General features: G+C 38.7%; 1 protein-coding gene across 4 annotated transcripts in view; it reads left to right on the top strand.

The window, feature by feature from the left end:
- The window catches only part of LOC120447468 (serine-rich adhesin for platelets), a 113,921-nt gene that overhangs the window by 80,631 nt on the left and 8,421 nt on the right, over positions 1-24,869 (top strand). Inside the window, exon 1 of one of the 4 annotated variants that reach the window (XM_044005907.1) lies at positions 18,239-18,371. The exons of the other annotated variants lie outside the window; for them this stretch is intronic. The gene's annotated coding sequence lies outside the window, so the exon portion shown is untranslated. Of the gene's footprint in view, positions 1-18,238; positions 18,372-24,869 lie in introns of those variants that run through there. 4 annotated transcript variants of the gene reach the window in all.

The following is a 24,869-nucleotide window of genomic DNA, read 5'->3' as shown; positions in this document are numbered from 1 at the left end:
TGTCAACACTTGAGGGGAGTTGGGCTGGAAAAGCGGTAGAAACTGGAACCAGTAGCTAGGAAAACAAACAGGCAGCGAGAAGCACTCGATAACCAGATCTCTCCACAGTTATCCCATAAAAGGGACCCAACCTATATCTAGTATTTATTCAATCCCAATCCCCAATTCCCACCAGTTCCTGAGTCCAGTCCCCCGCGATCCACACGAACTGTCAAAGACAAATGTCAAAATGTTAGCTTTGTAATTAGCTGGAAAGGAACAGTTGACAATTTGCAACTGTCAGGGTGACATTTGGGCAGCCCCGGCAGCCGAGGGTTAATGACACACAGCCACACATGACAGCTCCAAAGTTTAAGTTAATTTTTCTTAAAGATAAATATTTTTGAAATTATACTTGGCTCGCTTGTATCTCTTGTCCCAAGTCGGTTGATCAGCCTTGAAGTTATTTGAAAAGTTATTTTTCGCTTTTGCCATTTGTTCTATCGTATTTCTAGTGGAAAAATGTCAAAACTATTTATAGTTGAGGAGTGCGTTCGAGAGCTTTGATATTGACTCGGATTGCGCTACTTGAAAAATAAATCAAAATTAAATTGGACAGATAAATATGACATGAATATTGTTTCCTCATAAGCAAAGTCGGTCAGAAAACTAACGAAGTTCGATTCACTTTGGAGTACATGTATTGTGTTACTTATGCCCACTCACAGATATTTTATAAAACTATAACATGATAAAAATGAAGATAAATGAGCTTTTATGAAATACTTTAAGTTTTTGAAAATAAGTAAAGAACCAATTTCGTTTTCAATATATATCGATTTACAACCGAGGCAAAAGTTCATATAAATCAAAAGTGCAGCTTAATCACAGGCACAACACCCTGCCACGAAATATCGTTTATCCAAAAGTGAAAGTTTCCCCCCAAGAATCTCCCGAATGGCTGTCTTTGGGGCATCTTTAACACCTCCGAAATGGACATCATTTGGGAATGATAGATCATTAAAATGAGCTTTTCTCCCTGTTTTCCGTTGCTCATTTTGTGGGAGTCAGTCACGACCTTCGGTTTTGGGACTGGTCGCCGCAGCAGCCAACTGGGAAAGTCATAAGTTGAAAGGTCGTGTGAATGACGGGAAAAGTGTTAAGGCAGAAACCCAAAAAAAGGGAAAATAAACTGCATCAAGCTTCGTGTAAAACTCCCAAAAATGTTGGTTAACGTTTCTACCCAACCCCTTCATTTGGTAACTGGTAGAATTGTGAGCAGGAAATGATTTATGTTTTTTTTTGTGGGATGTGACAAACTTGGTTGGTAATCTTATTATATCGTAGTTTGGCGGTTGCGTTGTGTAAGATCATTTAGAATGTTTTACACTCGACTGAGCCGGATGGAAATGATAAGGCGAAATTAACGGAATGGAAAAAGGGGTTGGGAAGTCAGTCATATAAGGTTGTTCTTTCTGATGTGTCTGGGGTACATATATATATATAGTAAACTTCCTTATATTATTACAAAACTATTATTCATATTTTATTTTTTAATAGTACTACTTCTTTCAAGTCAGAGAAACTCTTATGCCTTTCTGAATCTCCTTTTCTGAACTTTTCTCAGTTCTGGGAATACATAAAAAGTTATCCACAGAATATTTCGATCAAATGTCATAACGGTTTTACATTTTCCAGCTCCCCCCCCAGCCCCAAAATCGATTCCTCCATCTAATATTTGACATGAGCTGACGAAAAGCATTTCCAAGATTGACTTCCCAACTCCCTCGAACAATCACTTAACGGTATTTATGGGGAAAAGAAGAGAAGTGTTCTCTATGCAAACTAAGTGCCCCCAAAACCACAAACCCCATCCTTTACCCCCATACCACATATATGTACATATATGCCCCCCTAAAAAGCATAAAGGCGGCAACACCAAAAACGCACCCATCAAAAGGCGTTACAAATTTTGATTTCTTTTGAAAACCTGCGACGCCTGCCCAGAAAGAGAAAGAATTTGAAGAAAGCAAGCCAGAGCGAGATGGCGCGAAAGGTTAAGGGGAAGAGGGCGGAAGGTGCTGAGCCCAAGAAAAATATCAATTACAGCATAATTATGTGTGACGCAAAGAAGAATTCTGACAGAAATTGATTGATTTGTGGGGTGAAAAAAAAATGAAAGAAAAGCCTTTTGACACACTTTTGACACATCGAAGAAAATTCTTTTCGTTTGTCATCGTATAATTTAAATTTAAACGTTACAACCTTCCCCTATTTAGGCATCACTTTTCTAAACATCTCCCATCTCCCGTCTCCCTCTCTTTAATGGCCCAAGCAACGGTAAAACGTCGTTTTTAGAGAGAGAGAGAAAGAAAATAATAGGTGGGGATGTCGATTGTCAAACAAGAAAAGATCTTTAGCCCGTAATTGCATATTAAACAGCAGTTAACCAAAAGTAAAGCTGTCTCTCTTCCGCAATCTTCTCTTCTTGAATTCTTGCAGGCTGGCAATTCTCCACACATTCTTCCCCTTCCCCACTTCCTCCCAGCCCCCCACTCCCTTCCCAATCTTTCTTCTTCAATGTCAATGTTGTGACCTTTGTTAGGCATTTTGTTTGCTGTTGCTTGAAGAATCTTTTTATATTCGCCATCTCCCTCCCTCGCAATGCCGCATCTCTTACCGATTCTTCAAGTACCGTTGTAATTGCTGCAAAGCTTCTCTTTTTAAAGGGAAAATCAATTGCATTGTTGCAGCAAACGCCGTTGTTGCTGTTAAATAATATTGCGCAATTTTTATTCAAGCAACCAAAAGGAGTAGAAGAAGCTCCACAACAAAAAATTGTAGAAAGTTGCCAAACAAAAAAAATGGAGGGTGAGGTGTGGATCATTCAATGATGAACGTTTTTTGTTTGTTCGCTGCTCAAGTAGAGTTTTTTCGAGGTTTTTCGAGTTTTTTGTTAAGTTCATTTTTGTGGGATGCTGATGGTAAAAGATTTGTAATGCTTGGCCTGGAAAATGTACGCGGAAAGGTTCGATGAAGTTCATGGACAACTAACGGTAATGGCAAAAAGATGCACGAAAAATGTTGAAATAGATTTGCATTCACAAATTCAAAGGTTGCATTTAAGCTTTTTCGAAACCATTTTTATTCCATTTGCTGTATTTCATAAACTGTATTTTCACAAACTGTTTCTCCACGTTTCACGCAAACAATTTTCAACTGGCAGAAAAACGAGATCTCCAATAAAATCTTCGAAACTTCTCAAGTGCCAAGTCAAATACTTGATAAATAATAAAAATATTGAAGCAGCTGAAAGCCAAAGAAATAAACCAACTCAAACAAAACGGAAGTCGAACCAAAATCAATAAGCCATCAATTGGTAAAAGTGAGGCAAAGTTTAATAAACTTTCCCAGCTCTTATGTTTATAATACTCTTTTTCAAAGTTGTGGGTGAGCGGAGTTCGTTGCATTTTTTATTAGCTGTAAATTATATTAATGTGGCCATAAATTGAGAAGAAGCAAACCCGAAACAAGATGCAAACAAATCCCAAACTGCGTTTCCAAAGGGGGAGTTGCATTTGCAACATTTGCAATATGGCCGCAATGTGTGGCAACTGAGGACATTTGGAGTTGGGCAGTGTGTCGTCGCCGTTTTCCCGGCAAATGGTGGAGATTTTTGGGGGATCGGGAAGGTTGGTGAGGTGTGGGAGGGGGTGGTGTGCCATGGGTGAAGCGTTGAAAAGAAATACACGAGCGTTAAATTTATTTAAGCCAAAGATAAGGCACGCTAAGCCATGGCCAAAAGGAATAAAGGCAAATCCAAATGCACTGGGGAATAAATGTAATCAGAGTATATGGAAATTTAAATATACTATACTTACTCTCCACTTATTAATTAAAGTTATTGGGGGAGCTTACTCTTGTAAATCACAAGTCTATTAAAATTTTGTAGATTATTTTCAGCTTGGATTGAGGTTTATAAAACACAGAGACTCATTTAATTTCATTCTGTATTATTTCTTTTAAACTTAATAAAATTAATATTTACGAAACAGACCCTCATAATTTTTCTCAGTGCAGCTTTGACCACCGCTGAAAAGTGCCTATTGCATATATGCATAAAACACAATCCAGTACAGCAGTGGATAGATCCGCTGAGGGGCTGAGGGGGGCGGGCTGTGGGCTCGGGGGGAGTAACTCCTGCTGAGTGTGTTTCTATAGATTTTTTGCGAGTGTGCTTGTGTGTGCTTGTGGGGACAACAAGTTTGCCGCAGCAGCGACAGGAACTAAATCACGTGTTTGTTGCGGTGCCCGTACTGTTTTTGTTGTATCTTCTAGCTTGACTTTGGCCAAGTCATGACGACAGGTTCAAGATCTTGCTGGGCAACTTTAAAGGAGATCGTTGGCGGGGGGCTGGAAAATGGGGGGTACTATGGGGAGTTTCGAACAGATCGTCAGGCTGCTTAGCAGCGGCTTACACATGTTTGTTTTGTCTTCCCCTGGCTTTTGTTGCAACTTACCGTTAGTTAGATGTATGCAACAAGGAGAAGAAGCCGAGGAAATCTCGTTGCATGTGGCAGGTTTTTAGTTTTTGCTTTCTCGATCGCCTGAAATAATATCTAATAATGCATATAATTTTCACATGCACAGCGAATCGCCAAGAAAGAGGAGTCTCTCTTTGGTGGAGAAGACCAAGAGGGGGGCAGGAACTCTCGTAACGCGGCAGGGGATTCGATATCATTAAATATTATGACCAAATATTGCTGAGCGGCATTTTGAACTGAATTAGCCTCGATAGGGGATCAGCGAAATGCCGCCATTCGTGGGATACACAAAGACGAGGAGGAATCAACTTGCAGAGTATCTTATAAATAGCGATAATATTCAGCCATCGATGTGTGGTGGAGTGAGGAAAGCCAGGCAAGGCGATGATGAACCTCTTCTTAAGTATCGATAATTAGAAGTTCATCCTGGGATAAGAAAGACGTTTTTGAAATCGATTAAAGATTAAGAACATGTAGATAATGGAGAACGATGCAATGGAGCAGAAGTTATGATCAGACATTTAACAATGCAAGTAATTAACTTGTAAATTTACTTTGCATCACTATTCTGCATCAACTATTTCCAGAAACCAAAGCGTTATAAAACTTGTATGTGGATTGCCATATCCCACTACATTAAAATTCGAATTCCGATGCAGCGATATTATTTTTAGAATTTTCCCCAGAATAAGCCACATTTTGCCTGCTCTACAACAATTATGATATTATGGCGTGCCAGCTTCATATAAAAAGCAGTTCCACATTCCTTTCTCCGAATTTCGCATTTAATCTACACTTTGCAGTTAAATTTTCACTCCACAGAGGTACAGCTCAAAAGTTTGTCGTATTTTAAATTTAATGAATTCCGCAAAGGCAAATAGGCAAAATAATCACCGCGAGCTAAAAAATTGAAAAGATCACGAACAAAAAGCGAATACGAATTGCCACCAATCTCGTCCAGCGCCGTTGCTAATGTTAAGTAATTAATTATGAGCAAATGATAAAAGAAATTTCCAATTCATTTTCACTGCCAAACAACCGCGGCCCGCATTATTTATTTATTTAAAAAATATTAAAATAAATTGCACTCAATTCACGAAAACAAAGCGGCACACAAATTTTTGGCAATGGAAAAGGGTGAGAAGAAGATAAAGAGAGGGGGAAAAAAAAAGAAAGTGACTGAAGGGTTTTCAATTGTATAACACTCGCCGTTAGATTGATAAATTGTCAATAATTAAAGCAGCGGTGGTGATCAAATTGATGAGCTGATCCGAAGACGAGTCGCGGCGCTACGAGTTTTTTGAGGTACAGCTCTTCATTTTGATTGATTTCGATGGGGTTTCATGGCTGGAGTTATGCAACGTGTGGGCCCCAGTAACTTTTGTAGGATAAGAGAAATTAAAAATAAATTTATTGGCATTTTTGCAATTGCAATCATTGCCGCACCCATTGAAATTCAAGCGCAATCCCCTGGGTAATCAGCAAACACAAAGGAAAAGGCCCGTGGAAAAGGGAACTCAATAAAAGGAATTTTCTCTTATCGCCATAGAACCACAGTCCCCGATCTCTGGCCCCTTCCTCTCCAGATCTCCGCCTCTTGGTTTCAGTGGGCGCCTGCAGACTCTGCGACCTAGACCTTTATTGAAGGAAAACACATCGCGGATCCAATGGACAAGTGACGTTTTCCTTAAGATTAGGTCTGCCAGTTGCATTCGATAGCTGGGCATGTCTGAATATCGACTCAGATGGACTTTACAACGTACTCAGTATAATACAAAATTAAATTTATAACTGTTAATATAAACTGCATTTGCACAGCATCTATTGAAGCCCTTATATTATGTTTCATTATTACTTGAAATAAATAGATTTTAATTTTGTATGTAAAGCATTGTTCAATTTAATAAGTGGTAATTTTCTTTTATTTCTTTTCAGGTAATTTAACATTTCAAAATGCTCAGAATAAACCGCTACAGGGGTGAGTTAATAAAATGTACAGACATACAAACTTTCGATGGACTCCCAAGCCAGGTTACAATCTCTTAGAAAACCACACCTTGAGCATTCAGCGACCTAAGTTTTTTCATCACTCCGCTGCTTGAAAAAAAATCCTAGACACGCAACAGCTAAAAAAAGAAGGCACGCTATCAATTTAACAGCATCTGTCTATAATGCATGGAATCGAATTCCCGCTCGAAAAACGTCGATCCTCTGCGAAGTTCTTCTCCTCTCCCCTTCCACCCACACACTATTGAGGGATTTTTGCAACTTGTCCTAGACAGCATTTTTCCAAGGAACCTGCATGTACACACACTCGCGAATAGCAACCAGCGTCTATTTATAGGCACCTCCATCTCGCGATCAGACCCTTACACTGAACAAAAGGATCTATTAAGTGGTGCAGTTCAGCGTGATCCCAAACTGAATACTTCGAATACTGAATATTCAATAACAGCTGATTACCTTGATTCAATGTTCGACATTTTCAATTCAGTTTCTAGATCCGTATGAAAGGCATTAAATTACCTATTAATTACCACTGCTTTGATTAGGCCAAAATGTAAAGGTATAAGCCAACTTGTTTCACAGCTTTTTTTAGCATGAAGTTGCATAGAGAACAAAAAATGAAACTATCAGCATACCAGAGAAAAAACAGCAAGTTGATAAGCTTTTTTCACGCTTTTTAATTTTTGCTTGTAAAATAATTAAGCTGAAAATAATGAAACTCAATCCCAGCCACGGGCGGCGAAAAATCGAGAGTGGGCGAGCTTTAACTGGGTTGCCTCAATAACCGCTGGGCGGGATTAACACGCTTTTTTTCGCCATTTTTACCCGGGGGCATTTAAAACAGTAGCCGAAAAGAAGGTAAACAACAAAAAAATACACAATTGCCATGGCGATTCTCCCTTCATAAGTATGCAGCTACTGTGCGAAATCCTCCACACGGAAAAAAATAATTACCTGCGCAGCAGCAGGACAAATTGCCACTACTTAAGCTGCACATTAAGCCGCTTTCTGTGGCGTTCCTCTTGAGCTTTTCCAGTTGCCAATCCTCAACAGGATCCATAGTAATGCTTAACGAACTTAAAGTCTTTGGTTGAACTCGCATTTCAAATGGGAAAATATAAACTATCAACCAATTTAAATGATTGGGGACAAAGATCAAAAACAGAGCTTCCTTCCAAAACCATTTATGCACATTATGAGTTATTTAATAATGTTATTGACCAGAATTGCATAATGCTGAATAAGTTGTTATGCTAACATTAGCCACGTCAACGGGGGCTGGAACTTCCTTACCCGGTTTTTGGGGGGCGTGGCATATGTTTTAATTAGCCCCGAGGTGATGGGCATGTTACCTTTCATTGCCCCAAAGCTTGTCAAAAGTGCAAACAAGTTTCCGACAGCTTAAACTTTGATTGCCTCCCCTTTCCGCCAGAAACTCCCACAATGATTAGCCATATTCGAGATGAAACCGAAACTGAAAAGACCATTTATAAGGATGAGTAGCCACAAAGCTCGTGTTGGTATCACTTTCCTCATTTGTTTCCTACTTTTCCGCTGCATGAAAATGCAATAAAAGGCAATGACGAAGAAACGAAGAAGACAAGTCGACAGTGAAAATAAAATGATTTAAAATGAATCGCAAACTTTGAACTCGTACTTGAATATTGGCAAAAAAAAACAACCAAAAATTGCATCTTTGAATTTATAGCTATTTTCGCGTGGGCGATTTCTGTTGTTTTGCTTTTTTTTATAGTTTGACTGTCGAGATTTCATAATAACACAGTCGGCTTTGTTTTGTTTGTTAACCTGAAAAGTGAAATGCATTTTCATTGGCTTTTTTCGGCGGGTGGTGAGGGGGAAAATTATCGCTTTATCACGATTCAAACGGTACCACTTTCTCAGCTTCATTTGTAGCAATAATTATGCAATTTGCTCTTCGAAGCCGCCGCGATTCAAGATTCAAATCCGAGTCCAAATTCAAAGTTGAAGTCGAAATCGGGAGGCCCCTGCAATTGTTGCATTTCCTTCGTTTGCGTTTGCATTTGCGTTTTCCTTTCGATTCGATTTGAAGACTCCGTGCATTATAATTTCTGTTGTTATTTATAATTGTTGGACAACTGAGCGTTGTGGGTGCTCACTTTTCTCTAAAGAAAAAACCAAAAGGGGGAGGGACCGACAATGGTGGTTTGCATAGTTATCACTCGCCCGATATCTTTTTCTCGGGCCAGCTTTAACAACGTAATTGTGAGGAAAGAAACGATTTGGGGCGATTTTTCGGTTATGACAAATTAATTGGCTGCAGTTGTTTTGTCTGGCTTTGAATCGAGAAAGTTATCGATGGGTTTATTGCACACGACTGGTGCAAGATATGTTTATCTGTGAATGCAGATTAGGTGGTTACGGAGCTAAGAGATACTCGAAATTGCCTTAATTATAATTGTTATCTGCTTCGCAGGCACACAGAAGCAATAATATTATTGGTTTGTTGCATAAGCTAATTATTTGGTAGCCGAATCAATAATATTGTCCAAAATATATAATGCACAGCGTATAATTGCAAGACATATATTTTATATCTTAAAATAATCCAATTGAAAGCCACTTAAAGAGATCTTATTTTCCAGCTATTCAGATTTTGATTTATTTCCAATGAGTAAGCCAACTAATGAGATATCAAAATCACTAAATATACGAACAAATCTAGTCCTAAATGCTTGTGAAATGTGAAACTAATATTAGTTTTATGTAAGCCTCTTAACCTTACAATAATCCTAAGATTCTCACCCGGCTGAAAGGCGAGCAGTACAAAAAAATTCTTGTGCGACAAAACAAAAGCGATAAAAGGCCAGTGAAATCCGCAGAGGCACAAAAAATTCGTGTCAACGAAGTGTGTCACAAATTTGACCAAAATAACTCTTAACCCATTAACTTAAACTCTTCGTTCCGTATGATCTTCCATTGATTGCCCCGCAGACGAAATTTGATCGATCAGTCGGCTTGGTTGTTGTTGTCAAATATTTTTGCCAGCCGCAAGGCAAAACTTTTTCTTTTCATTTCATTTCATTTCATTTCGTTTTTTCCACTGTCTGCCTCGTTTTCTTGCCGGTTATTATTTCTCCACATTTTTTCATCACATTTTTTAAGCCACTCGGTATGTGGACCACTGTAATTGGAGATGCGACGATGTCTGGGGCCCTTTACTTTGCTTCCTGATCGAAAACGTATATATATGTACTTATTTTCCATAACGACAAAACGTGAATCGAATTGTTAGATAAATAGTGTAAGGTATTTGGCAACCTTCTTCCTGAAAAGAAAAAAAGTGTTTTCGGTTTGCAACCAAATTAAATTTAAACAATTTAATTTGCTGGCAATTTCATGTGCAAAGCAAAATTGTTGAAATGGCTTAATTAATTTGCCCAATTTTTTACGTGTTTTATTTTATTTCGGTTGTTGTTTTTTTTTTTTTGGTTTTGCCAGGGCAACACACTTAAGTTGGTCAACTCAATTGCCCAATCCCAAAATGAGACCCAAGCCCAGTTAACAGGAAAACAACTGAAACAAACCTCGACAAGCCCTCAGATAAACGCCCACTCACCTTCCCTCTCCCTCTCTCTCTAGCCGCATCGCCCCTTCTCTTTCACACCGACTAGTTCGATTTGGTGCGACTAACTCACGCCTACGATTTTACAGTTCTCCGCTTGTTGTCTCGACTTAATTTGATAAGATTTATTTCGATCCGAGTGGAGGAGAGTCGAGGAAAAGGCCAAGAAACCCAGCGAACATCGAACATTGAGAAATGTTTGCTGCCCTCGATAAATTGTAGGAGGCATCCAAAAACAGTGATAAAAACAAACACTAACTAATATATAATATTACGGTTTAAAATTGAATTTTTAAATTGCATATGATATCTAAGGTATATGTAAAGGTAAAAAGAGCACAAAAGACAGAGTTGTTAATGGTTTCCCAAGGGTTTAAATATAGTTAAAATATCAAAAGATATAGTTTAGGTGTTAGTATATATTCCAATTTACTGCGGTTGCAAAGCATTTCTTCCTGTGTGCCAACCACTTTGTGGCTAACATTTAAAAACCGTTGAAATAGAAATGTAAACGTTTGCCTGATAAATGGCCTAAACGGGCCTTGTTTCGGGTTCTCACTGAGCACTCGAGACTGGGAGTGTGGGTGATCTTTATTTTGTGTTTGCTTTGTTATTGCCCCTCGGTGGGTGTATCTATTGGCTACTGATTGGATTGGAGAGCTACTGGAGTATGTAGGTAATGGTGAGAGGATGGAATCGGAAGGGGGGTTATGAAGTGGATTTAAATAAATGCCAAGTGGTTTTAATTATGTTGAGGTGAGCGCAGAAAGTTAGTTACTTAGCTGAACTGCAGAATTCTCCAATATATTTTCCATAAAAAGACATAAAGAATTTTACCAATCGATATAACTAAAACATTTTAGTTAATGTATAGAGTATTTCGTTTTTACTTATTACAACGAAATTCGCTTTCCTAGTTTTTCCCACAATGTCGGCAGCTTCTGTTCTTCCGTCAAATAGTTAATGTGAAAGTTGAGGCTTGACTTTGTGTCTTGTTGCGTTTTTTCCATTAGCCTTGTTTTTTTTTTGGTTTAGCCACCCGCCATGTAAATGTTTGGCTCTGACCCGCGCCCCTTTTAGTTCAAAAGTTCATTGTCAAGTCTAATAAAATGTTCAAATGACACGTTAAGTGTCAGCAGCTACAAGAGAAGTTTCCCTGGCTTTGAATTCCCTTTGCACTCCGTTTGAAACACCGCCGCGAGTTGCAGCTAACAATAGGAAAATGGAAAAATACTGGAAAACAGGGAAAACTGCCAAGCCAAAAATATCGTTTACCGCTCTATCTAAGGCTCTCTCGCTCTGTTTCCCTTTTTGTCAAATGATGATAAATCGTGACCCGCCAAAGTCTCAGAGAAAATGTTTCTGCAATACCTTCAGCCACCTCCAACTGCTTATGCACTTGAAAAAATACTATCTAATAAAGCAGTAACAAAATCGGCATCCCTATTACTGAGTTGTCTTCAGAATACACTCTATACTCTCTTTGAATTTATACAAATAATAATAAATAATATTTTATACAGAATTGCTATACAGACTATTTTTTCTCTGTCAGCTTCTTTGCTATTGAGTGACGTGAAGAGACCTCCAAGAGGGCTACCAATTTTTTATTTTCCTTACCGTTTTTACCACCTCAACAGGATACGCCGCACTCGAAACTTGACATTTTAGTGAATTATGTAGTTTTTATGCTAAACTTGATTTATGCGATTGTATGTGTAAGTGAGTGAGTGAGTGAGTGCAATGCCGGCGCTTAGAAATTAGGCAAAACTATAATTTATGAGCCTCCAAATTGTCGATGCCCAAAGGTTGGGACCCTCTTGGCTAGGCTCTGTGTGTGGCTTCACTTCGGTTTTGATTTAAATGCAAATTTCGGATTTTATTACTGTGAGTATCAGTGGGGGAAACGTCACCTTTTCGCACCTTTAATCACGATCCCCGTTGAGTGACAAGTAAATATAAAATTTATCTTTTCGCATTTGCATTTTTGTATAGCTGGATGGGGGAAACTCAATACGATGAGGAAATCTTATATATGTATGGCTCTTTTAATTGGGAAATTTAAGAGATCCCAAGGTAAAACCATTGACATATTTTATTTTCCAATTATCGTTGACTTAATTTTGTAACACAAATTTCCTGTAAACATTATTCCCCATCATTTGCAATATTGTTTAATTAAAAGCAGTACTTTAAAACAAGCTTTACTTCTTAAAGTCGCTTTACTTCGATAATTGCCATACATTATCAACGAATCATAAACTAAACTCATTCATAGCCCTTTATAGATTTCAATTTTGACATTAACCCTGATCGAATGTCAATTAAATTTCAACACAAAAGCTGATGACAAATCTCCCCCCAAGGTCGCAAAACAGCCACCTGAACCTATGAACGATAACGATCCATTGATAAAATGCCTGAGCTATCGGTACAACTTGCGACTTACAAGCTCATTTGTCAACGGAGTTCCCAGAGCATGAGTATCTCTATATGTATCTGGTGAGTGCGCGAAGTATCTGTATCTTTGCATCGCTGGCGACCTTGCCAAAGTGAAACGGCAAAAGCAATCAGCTGCCATGAAATGTGTGTCTGGAGTGTTACAAATTGGCAAACAACTATAAAAAACTGCACAATAATATAAAATAAATGAAGTGAGCGAAACATGGCTGAGGAATTTTTTAATTTAGATAATTGAAAAGAGAGCTAGACAAAAAGAAATTCTCAGTAGCGATTCGTGGGCCAACCCAGCCCAATAATTTCAGAACTTAATAATTCATCGGAAATCGGTTGGCAATTGTTTCTTTGGCCTCAGATAGCATACCCAAACAGTTTTATTGTTTGCTATTATTTTTTCATAATTACGCGTGTATTTATGCATGTTTGCCCCTTTAAATTATGCACAAATGACGAAAAATATGTCCGGAACTATGTATTTTTATTAATAATTTAAGGGATCATATATTGGTGCAATTTGTGTGGTTAATAGTGGTGGAATTTTATTAATAAGGTAATTGTTGCTTTTCCTTTGATTGATTAATATTTGATTAACATAATGTTGATACAAGAAAAAATAAAAATGAAAAAATTTAATTAATCTGGGAACTGCAAAAGTTTTTAATATGTGTTTGTTTGTTTAAAATAGTGTTATTTTAGACCACATTTTTTTCACACGATTTGTAAGTTGGCGAATTGCGTCAATTCCAATCTCTGCGATGGCAAAATGTCAAATGCATCAAATCAAATCTAAGAAAAAACACGATCAGACTAATTAAAGAAAATAAATAACCAGACAAGGGGGAGCATTAAAAACCCCGCCGACAAGTCAAATTAATTAAAAACAAAAATACAATCAAAAGTGAGCAAAACAAATGCCACTTGTTGGCCAAAAAGGTCCCCTTTCTGCCGAAATAATACCCAGCCCAAAACTGAGGGCCCCAAAACAACTTTAATCTACAGATGTTTTTTTAGGTGTGTCCTAGCCAGCGTCACGCCCTCTTTTTAGTCCAAAATCCCATTCCAAATCCAGTTGTGTTTACTTTCTAATACATGATAGCCAGGCCAGAATCACAGCCATGTGAACTTGGTCAACTGGCTGTCGGCTTAATAAAGGTCAACTCCAAAAAACCACACAAAAAAATGTATGAAAAACTTATTGACTGCTTTATTACTCGTTGGTGTAAATTTAAGACTAACTAACAAAAAATGCCAATGACAAGAGTTACTGGAAAAGTATAAAAACCAGAATAGCTTTAAATTAATTTAAACTATCTGCATACAATTTTTATTTTTCGCTTAAGAATCTTACATTACCATAAAATCTACTTGATAGCAATACCCATTTTATTATAAACACTACAAACTTTAGGCCAAATCATAAACACCCTTTGCTAGGGTACAATTATGGCCGCAATAATTTATGTTTATTATGTTTTCGATATTGTTTTTATTGAGTTTATTTCTTTGGGCGATTTCAGCAGAAGGAAAAAATTGAATTTAATTATTTGCAATGGTGGTTTTAGTTCCTTTAGCAGTTCGACCAACTGATTGAAATTTATGCCAGCTTTGTCTGCAAAAATTTATTAATATTTCTATGACTTTAATGTCTCTTTTTGCGTGCTGAGTTCGTCGTAAACCTTGCGCATTTTTATGGTACAACGATTTTTAGTGGTTTTCAATTGATGTTTATGGATCGATTGCGAGTTGTTTATGTTTATTGAATGAAAAAACAGAAGATTATCATGGAAACCGAATGCCTTGAATCTAATCCATTAGGGTTCCACCATTAGATGGCTAATCCGACGCATAACTCCCCCAAAAAAGTCCGCACTCTTAATGAGCTCGAATATATATGTATATAAAGTTTTTGCCGCGGTCAGGAGATTGTCTGTGTGGGGCATTCCGTATTTGGGTTTGTTTTATTTAAATATCAAAACCATAAATTCAAATGCAACTGTCAAGTGCAGCATTGTTAGTTCGGGGCCTTATGGGGTTAATGTGCTCATTGTGAGGCTATTTATTTTTCCAGCTCCACTCTCTTGTTCCACTTTGTTTTTGCAGCTTGAGATCCGAGAATGAAATCGGGTGCAAAAATAAGAAATCACATTGGGTGCGATCTTTTCTAAGTTACCGACAATTTGTGAAAAGAATTTTTCTCGTTTATTACTGGGTGCTCTGTATATATACTACTATATATTTTAATAATCTCCTTTTATTTAGTTAGCAAGCCAGAAAGACTTATTATAAAAATGAACATGTGAATGAATACTTAATGTAGATTTACCATTTACCAATCACAAGTGTTGAAAGTAGCACAAACTTTGCTTATTAGATTTTAAAATAAGCAAAAGCCACGAGTGTTGTAATCGGCACTCTCACACTCCAATTGAGATAATAAACTTTGACAAGTTTCGCAAGATATTTGGCCAACCCCCAGTGAATGCAAATTGATGGGGAAGGACAGCTCCTCCCTTGATGTCGCATGTCACAATGATTTTTGCCTTTTGAAGTTGTGCCGCCAAAGCTTTTTGACGCAATTTGCATTTTATTCGCAATATATTGGCGCCGCAGCTTCTGAGAGGAAAAAAAATTGATGGGGCTATGCAGGAGAAGGCCATGCGACATATTTTACAATGTTTGCAATATTTGATTGATTTGTTTTGCCTGCGATGCCCTGGCGCCAGATTTTCTTCGCTGATTGAAGGGTCGCAAAAAATTGGGCGCAAGGTCTGGCGGGATAGGAAACGATTTTTTGCAGCTGTTTTGCATTTTCACACACTTGTTTCATTAGTCCAAGTAATAAAATACGAATAGAAAAGGCAGCACTTTCGGGTGTGGGCCACATTTGGTTTCCATTTAAGGCGTCAATCACGGAATCAAATGAAAAACATAACTCAAAAATAGTAAAAAAATGTTTGAAATGATAAATGACAATTGGGAATGGTAGAATTCTCTGGGCGAGAAACTCTTGAAATTTTCTCATGATGGGAAAGAAAGTTTTCCACTGCGTTCGATGATTAGCCAAAGGTCGTGGTGCTATTGCGCAATATTCTGTAGGAACCCAAGTGAAAGTTTTCAACGCACTTTCAGTTTTTCCCCGTTTCCTATAGCGGGTGAAAATATTCGGACCCCAACTGTGCGTCATCCTCATGATCATCAAGCACCACATTGAGTGATCCCAAATACTCAAAGAGATCGAGATCTTTATCCGAGAATTTTGTGTGGGCAGCGGGACTCTCGAGGAAAATGTTGAGCCCGAGCTCGATACTTTGGAGATGGCTTATTAAAAATTCTAATCACATGCAATCACCACGAGCTGGTTGATTGTTGTTCCCCAGTTTCTTTGGGCCAGTACAATGGCCCGAAGTCGCCGACGGTTATCGATTAATCATCAAATTAAAAATTACCACTGCCAAAGAGAGCGTGGAGCATGGAGCGTGTCCGAAACAACATGAAACACCTCAAAAGGCAATTGGAGCTGTTTTTTAATTCCATTCTGCTATTCTTTTTGGCACTTAAAGTACGTCGGGTCAGCCAATTTAAACAATATCTAGAATTTCGTGGTCGCAGTGGAGTGAAAAAAATAAAAACCACACGAACTTCGATTGGATTTAAATGTTTTTGGCAATTGTCTGCCTCGATTTGGGCAATAAAATGTGGCGGGCATAGGGTGGGTAAAGAAAACGTGTGTTATAACTGGCAGTAAGGATTGATAATTGCCAGAAATTGGTGGTGGTCAACTAGCCAACTGAAAGCGAAAAATACAAAGCGTGGAAAAGTTTTCGCTTCTTAATCAATTTAACACCGAGCTACGTGGGCTTGTTAAAGAATACATTTGTAATAGAAGATTTTTGGATTTCCTACTTCTCAAGGTCAATAAAATGAATTCGAAATGATCATTCCCACGGTTTTCAAGTGATGATAATAATAAGAATATTATCGGAATATTACCTATCCATGTTGATAAATCCGGCAAATAGCCCATATAGAAATCTCGAATTCTTGGTTTCTGACCCACCCATTTTCATATTCTGGGAACTCATAAGATGGAAAACAAAACAATTGACTCAATCGTTTCATAAACAAAGAAAAGGACAAATATTTTAAAGTCGTAAATTAATTTAAGTATTGCATAGCAAACGCAAATATTTTCTCTGATTCCTTCAATTTTTCCACCCATAAATAACGCTTTGAAGCACCGCCTGTCGCTCGACAATTTGAAAAGAAACGAGGCATACGGAATTTTTTCTCACATGCAAAGCGAACAATAAATTCATTTTCATAAATTCAAATAAAAAATAATGGTAAAGAATGGTTTAATTTAATATTTGTTGACAAGAGAGAGTGTTCTACTGAAAAGTCCCCAAAAAAATTAAAATAAATAGGTACGATTGATTAAATAAAATGATGAGCAGTAGCTTTTTCACTGCTCATCATTCCAGAGTTTATAATAAAATTATTAGTATCCCCTTAAAAAAAAAAAGGTGATTAAACAAAATAATAAGCAATGATAGGGCTATCCAGTAAAAATAAAAAAAAAATAGATAAGATTGATTAAACAAAATATTAACCAGTGATAAAGCTATCCAGTGTTGATAATAATTTTCTGTGTATCACATTACACTTGGCTCGTCTCATTCAAATTAATTAAATCAGATTCTCTCCAAAATTCTTATCACAAATTTGTCATCGGCTTGTAAACAGCCGAGAAAGGCTCAGCAACCACATGCTGATCATAATGAAGTTAAGCCACCGATGCGATCACTCGCCGCCCAGACAATTAAAACCCCCCGCCCCCGCCACAAAGCCAGAAGCAGGAGAATTGCAAGAAGAGAGCGGCGAAGGCGAGGACTGCGCTGCAGTTGCGATCGGTTCGAGTCCGATCAGCTGGTCGCCGTTGAGCGGCTCTCTTCGGCTTTCTTCGGCGGGGTCGCCAAGAGCCGAAGTCGGCGCTGTGGCTGCGCAGAGGTCTCAAGCTCGAGTGCGCGATCAGTTCGCTTTCAGCGATCGTCGCGAGCACTACGTTCTGCAGAGGGTGTTTGTGAGATAGAGATACACTTAACTCGAGCGGATCCCACGCCTTCGTCAAGTTTCGTTAGCTGACCGTGAAGTGAGTTTCGTTCTGTTCGCGCGAATTACATATACATATGCGTGTATGTGTAGTATGTAACTGGTGTGCAGTTGGATTTTTGGCCAAGTTCATTCACGTTGCGCCATAATTAATGTAACGTAACGCTCGAGTCGAAATCGAACGTTAATTTAATTGCAAATGTAATTCGCAAACTGTTTACATTTCGTATATTTGATTTCTGATTTCCATTTTCGGGCATTTCCGTTTCACTTTTGAGCGCGCATTCGAGCGCAACAATTAATTGCAGGCAATGCAAATTGTCCGTGATTGTTTATGATTGCCAGTTTGGCAACAAGCGCCGCAAAGTGAAATTTCCCTCAAACGCACATAATAATACAACGAATTAACATAACATAACAAATTATTTAAGTTTTGCCAAAAGCTGATAACTGTTAAATGACTGACTGTTAATGTTAAAAGGCAAAACTAGACGCAAGCCAATTTTCAGACAAAATATGGCCCATATATAAAGATATAAAAGCAACCTTCGAGTGCAAACAGAAAGCAAACTGTTTAAATATTTTAACAACAATTCTGAAATATGTCTGTGGAATCCATGCAAAAACGAAAGTGCTCAAAGCGGATCAGCGGTTAGAGAGAAAGGCAGGTAAGCGATGGGGAGTTAAAAAACAAAGTTGGAATCTTACTGGGAAATTCCATCAGTGAAAGATCGATGTTCGAGTCGAAATAATCAGGAAGTTCTTTATCATTTGATCTCTGGTGAATGAACGGTGTTCAGCCAAGTAATGCAAAGTGAAACGAGCGTAAAAAGAACGGAGAGTAAAAGTATTTAGAAACCGGACGAGTATCTTGAATAAAGACAGCAGTTGTGCCAAATTAATTTTGTACGAAATGTTTTCCTGAGTATGATTGGTTTAACTAAAAATATTTCAAATGTCACGAAGCTCTACATTTCCATACAGGTTTTACTTAATGTTGTAAAGGCATAGATTTAATTATTAGGGAAGCTTCAGAGAATAAAATATTTATTTATTTATTTTACGGGACAAAACCACTTATTTTGTATTTTCTTTTTTAAACATTCATTGTCTACATTCAAATTGTATCTGACGTTGTCCAAATCGCATTTTCCCCCACTAATTTCGCTCCAATTGAACTCTTCCTTGGATCAGTGGGCTTATTCCCCACTATTCCATTGTTGGCGAAAACGATTTCCCTTGATGCGAAAATCTACTTCCCCTTTTCCTCATCAGCGGGCAACCCACTAACTTGGTTTCTACTCCAATTTACTTTGTTAGCGAGCGTGATGATGACAAACACAACCTTTCACACTTAGCCAGCCGTGCCAAATGCACAGAGAAAAACATCAACGAATTATTTAAAAAAATACAAAAACACAAGTGTAATTCGTCAGTGAACTCAATTCACTTCTGTATTTTTATTAGGTTTTATTTTAATTAATTACCTACATTTTTAGTAAATATTTTTGGTGGCAAGGATATTTTGTAGGAAATCCAATGAGCAATTGTTTTGATAAAAATGAATTATCGTGAGTGCTAGTGTTAATTTTTCAGTGTCCCTTTGAGTGAGGCTGGAAATTCGCCCTGTCATTCTCTAGTGATCTCTTGGCCTTCTCCGTTCCCCATTTGCACCATCTCACCTTTTCTTTTCCTGCTCATTTGTGACACATTTCCTTCACCGAACAACCGACCGACCAGTAAAAGTTCTTTAACAAAGAGTTCGGAGACAATTTGTATGCCATGGACAAACATTTTTGCCAGCGAATTGAACTACTTTCATTTAAATCGGTGGAAAGGGGAAGTTGAGGGGGAATTAACATAAATATTTGATGCGATTTGCCAGCAAATTTGCTGTGTCAAATGCACCATAAACACTCAACTCAAGCTCACCTACTTGGCTGTCTGTCATCGTTGGCCAGCTTTCATTCAATTTTTTGCATGAAAAGCACCGATTCAGTTGGTAGTGCGAAGGGGGGAGGGGCAAGCCTCCTTTTAAATGCAACTCCAGCAGTCTGGCCATAAAATCCAACATTTAATGCGAAAAAGAGGCCGCAGCTGAATAGTTGAAATTCGCCTGAAACAAATTTTTCGCTTTTTGTGACAAGAATTTGCAAATGTCAACGAAAATTGCGAATTTCACATTAAAGAGAATTTGGCAAAAAGGGTGGACGAAAAGGGGGGTGAAATACCAAAGCCCCAAAAAGCGAACCAATTGAGATTGTTTTATAAGGTTTACTTGAAGTTATTTGCTGTCGCTTCTTATACAACTTTTGCATTTCTTTTCTGGGGCATTTTGTGCCTGGCATTTTTAACGAGTCCAGAAAGCGGATCCGTAACGGAATCGGTATCACATCAAAGGTCTGGACACGATATGCCCTCCGATATATATTTTGATGTGATGTTGAGATATGTGGGGCATGTGGAGCGGGGAGTATAATAAATATAACTCTGGTGGGATCCATTGAAAGGATGAGTTTGTGGGAAAGAAAAATACCTTCTTAGATAAATAATATTCCGTTTATAACGGGTGTTTTTTTTAGAGGTATAGAACTTTAAGTTGGCATTACTGTTCAAGATGGCGACCGATTTAACAGCTGTCAAGTGATTTATTCTCAGTTTGGTTTGGCAATTCGTCATGCGTGCTTACAAAATCCAACTCGTGCAAGAATTGAAACCAAACGATCATCAAGCAAGGCGTAGATTCGTCGAATGGGCCCAAAACGAGATTGCTGTTGTTCCCGATTTTTCATAAGCCTCCAAGATCTTGTGATTTAACACCGCTAGACTACTTTTTGTGGGGCTATGTAAAGTCATTGGTCTATGCGGATAAGCCACAAACGCTAAACCATTTGGAAGACAACATTCGCCGTGTTATTGCCGATATACGGCCAAATGTTGGAAAAAGTCATTGCAAATTGGACGTCCAGATTGGACTACATCCGAGCCAGCCGTGGCGGTCATATGCCAGAAATCATATTTAAAATGTAATGCCACAAGATTATCTTTCATGTCAATAAAATTCATGTCAATCGAATAATCCATCGTTGTTTTATTGCAATTTAAAGTTCTATACCTCTAAAAAAAACACCCTATATTATATGGATATGTGTTTTTCTACCCGTTACTCGTAGAGTAAAAGGGTATACTAGATTCGTTGAAAAGTATGTAACAGGCAGAAGGAAGCGTTTCCGACCATATAAAGTATATATATTCTTGATCAGGATCAATAGTCGAGTCGATCTGGCCATGTCCGTCTGTCCGTCCGTCTGTCTGTCCGTCTGTCCGTCTGTCCGTCTGTCTGTCTGTCCGTCCGTATGAACGCTGAGATCTCAGGAACTACAAAAGCTAGAAAGTTTAGATTGGGCATACAGACTCCAGAGACATAGACGCAGCGCAAGTTTGTCGATTCATGTTGCCACGCCCACTCTAACGCCCACAAACCGCCCAATACTGCCACGCCCACACTTTTGAAAAATGTTTTGATATTTTTTCATTTTTGTATTGGTCTTGTAAATTTCTATCAATTTGCCAAAAACCGTTTTGCCACGCCCACTCTAACGCCCACAAACCGCCCAAAGCTGCCACGCCCACACTTTTGAAAAATGTTTAGATATTTTTTCATTTTTGTATTAGTCGTCTAAATTTCTATCGATTTGCCAAAAAACTTTTTGCCACGCCCACTCTAACGCCCACAAACCTGCACTTCTACTAGCTGAGTAACGGGTATCAGATAGTCGGGGAACTCGACTATAGCGTTCTCTCTTGTTTTTTCTTGTAATATTGAATTGACTTCACTTGACCTTAGAGGAAAGAAGAGGTATTGAAACCAAATCTGTCATACGATAATCGAGTTTGTTCATTCACATTTTCAGTTGAATTGAAACACTCGGTATTTAGTGTGGTTTCCCTCTTAACCATATTGTATTTCCATCCGATCTGTTTGTGTACTTTTCCACTTGTTATCATTCTTTTCGTGGACGTTTCGCCTTCGCGTGTAACACTTGTCTGGTCTGACTGACACTTTTGGTATCCGTCAGATACTTTTACAAGCTCGGTATTTCCATTGCGATTGCGCTGCTTGCTCACTTCCCCCTCTTGTTAATGACAACTTTGCTTTTATTGCCAGACAAGAAACGAACGAATTCAAAGACACTTGAATAAATCGAAAGGTATACAAATATTTCGGACACCTGTCGACACAGTATCTTTGTGCGGGATGCCAATAAAAGAGGAATCCAACTGTTGTAAATTCAATTGTTGTCCACAATATTATTTACTGGGGATCTAAAAATGATTTCTGACTCAATTAGAGGTTGTTGCTTCTTCGATCCCGCGGCGCAGCTCATAGATATTTTCCCCTTGATTACCTAATTGATATTGTTATGGTGTCATAATAATTATCACAACCCTCTCAGCGATAAGGCACAATTTATTGGCAGTGATCATCGAGCACCCGAAAAGGTCTGTCATCGGCCTGAAGAATGCAGTAGATTTCTCCAACTAATTAGACCATAAAGGAGCCCGGCTCTCGACTAGCTGGCCGAACTAATTCCCCAAGTGATTCAGATAAAACCACAACAAAGGTCACGCTTTAATTGATAAGAAAACAATGCTGAGTCTCCAACTTCTAGTTCGTTACTTTTCGAAATCTTCTGCTCACTCGCTTGGAAATCCTCAGAGTCGAGCTTCAGGTGACGGGCCCTGCCCCGATAAAGATCGCACCCCAGACAAAAAGTCGGGGGCCCAGAACTCCGACAGGTGGTAGGTGGTACGGTTCATGCCACAATCGAGTGCACTCCTCCTCGCAGAGGAAACGCAGAGAGAGATACAGATGCGGATAAAGCAAAAGATACTGAAACAGGGACAGAAACCGAAACAGAAACAGAAACAGCAACAGCAACAGAACCAGAGAACAGAAACACTTTTAATAGTTTTGAACCTTTTGTGCCTGGGCTTCCACTTAAAATGTGCAGCGGAGCGTGCCTTTCTCTGGGGTACAAGTAATTAACCCATGTAGCCATTCTTCTTCGGGACTGTGCAAAACATTTAATTGTGCCGATTGCATTTCCAGCATACATATCTGAAATGCCAAAACACTCAAACACACTCAAATTAACTCCACTCCACGCGAAGATCAAAAGTTCTGGCCGCCGCTACGGTTCTTGACATATTCAAAGCATTTCCAAGTCGGGGTTATTAAAAGTACCAACTCATCATCATCATCATCATCATCATCATCTAAGCCGGCTCGGCTATCTCATAAAAAACCGCCAGACTGACCGGGTTATATAAGCACCACAAGCACCACACAAATGTCACACTCGAAAATTAAAGCAGAAAATATAATAAAAAAGAAGCTCAGTAATCTCCACTGAAGCCAATTAGTTGCTTCCGTAATTTCTTGGTATTATTTTAATTAGCTTTTTTCGGGCTTAATTTCGTCTTTGGATCTTGGACTTATTTAAATGACTTTTTAACTGCAAAAAGATTTATTGGGTTATACTCATAATGATCAACAACGAAAAAAGAAAACAGAATAAAGCCGAGCTTGGGCTACAACTAATTTATGGACCAAATGCATTTCTTCGTTAGACTGCTGATCGTATAATTCCAGGGAAAATGATCTTTTCGTATGTGGAGTTTTGTGAAATAGCGAAGTTAGTTTCTTGAAACTAAAAAAGGCACCATGGGAACTGAAAGTTCAGCAAAATGTACATTCATTTCAATCGAAAAGCGTAGGTTATATGTTTTCTCAATTGTTTTTAACGTAATCATAAATAGAGCTTTCCACGACATTACCTTTTTCCATTATTTTCTCTAAGCCTGTTGTGCATAAGTTGTTTTCCCCATGTGCTTGTGTGCAAGCATATATTCCGTGTAAAAATCTGATATATGTATACCCAACTATCAAATAATTCATAACGTTCTTGCCGCACATTCCGTGCCCCGTGCCCCCCTTTTCCCATTTCCCTCATTTTTCTACGCACCTGGAGGCCTTTGCTGCGAAATGGGGAACAACAACAACAGCAGCAACAACAACCACAATGCAAGCAGCAGCAATAACAACAGCAAAAAATGCGTTTAAGTCAAGTTTGCCGCGAGCTTCTCGAAAAGAGTCGCCGCCGGCTTTTAATGTGTGCTATGTGTGTGAGCCACAGTAGAGCTCCTTTAACGCAACCTAGTGTGAAAGCTAACAAAACTAAGCTTTGGTGATCTTTAAAAGGCTTCTAAAATAAAGCTTCTATGATAAAATTCGGACGCTATTTATGTTTTTACATTATATACATATATTTATTTCAGAGGAAGATGAATCCATTTTTTAAGCAAATAAGAACGATTTTTTATTTTGAGCAGTGATTTCTTACGTGGAGAAAGGCGAAAGAGATTAATAACTTATAGCGATGCTTTACTGTAGAGTGTTCTTCTTGTGTGGCAGCTGCGACTCGACCTCAGACGGCGACTGCCCCTGCACCCCGCCCTCGTTTGTGGCACTTTAGCTCGATATTTATGCAACGGCACACACTTCATTTCCCTCTGCCACCAGTCCCCTCCCCATCCTACCGACCCCCCTACCCCTCCTTCTCCACAGCTGCAATTTAAGCGCACATTTTTCTTGGCAACACACATTTTCCTCCGCTGCATCGAAGTAGTTTTTCCAGCTCGCTCTCTCCCACTCTCTCTCATTGTTGGCAACACTTGGCGCTTGCCACATAACGACAACAGCAGCATAAGCCGCAAGTTGCAACTGCAACATATGCAACAGCAGCAGCAGCAGCGGCAACTGCATCGTACCATGACACATTAAATGCAAAACGGCAGCAAGGTGTGAAAAGGGCGGGGGAGGGGCAACTAGGGGTTAAGGGGAAGGAAAGAGGGAAAGAGGGAAAGAGGAGATAAGCGGCTTGGACCGGGTCCTGAGCAGCGGTTTCTGACTGCTGCTTCTTCTTGGCCATCATGCACATGCTGTTGGTCTTTATTTAATAAAGAAATGGCTTGCGCATTTCTTAACGTGCCCTACAACCAGATGATGAAGGTATTCGTGGGGCATGCGGGTAGTAACGGCGACACAGACAGTTTAAAAGTGCTAATTATTAATAGATATTATTGTTGGGTAAAATTAGTTG

The sequence above is a fragment of the Drosophila santomea genome, chromosome 3L, assembly GCF_016746245.2.
Source record: "Drosophila santomea strain STO CAGO 1482 chromosome 3L, Prin_Dsan_1.1, whole genome shotgun sequence".
NCBI classification, from domain to species: Eukaryota; Metazoa; Arthropoda; class Insecta; order Diptera; family Drosophilidae; genus Drosophila; species Drosophila santomea.
This window is presented reverse-complemented; position numbering and strand designations above follow the sequence as displayed.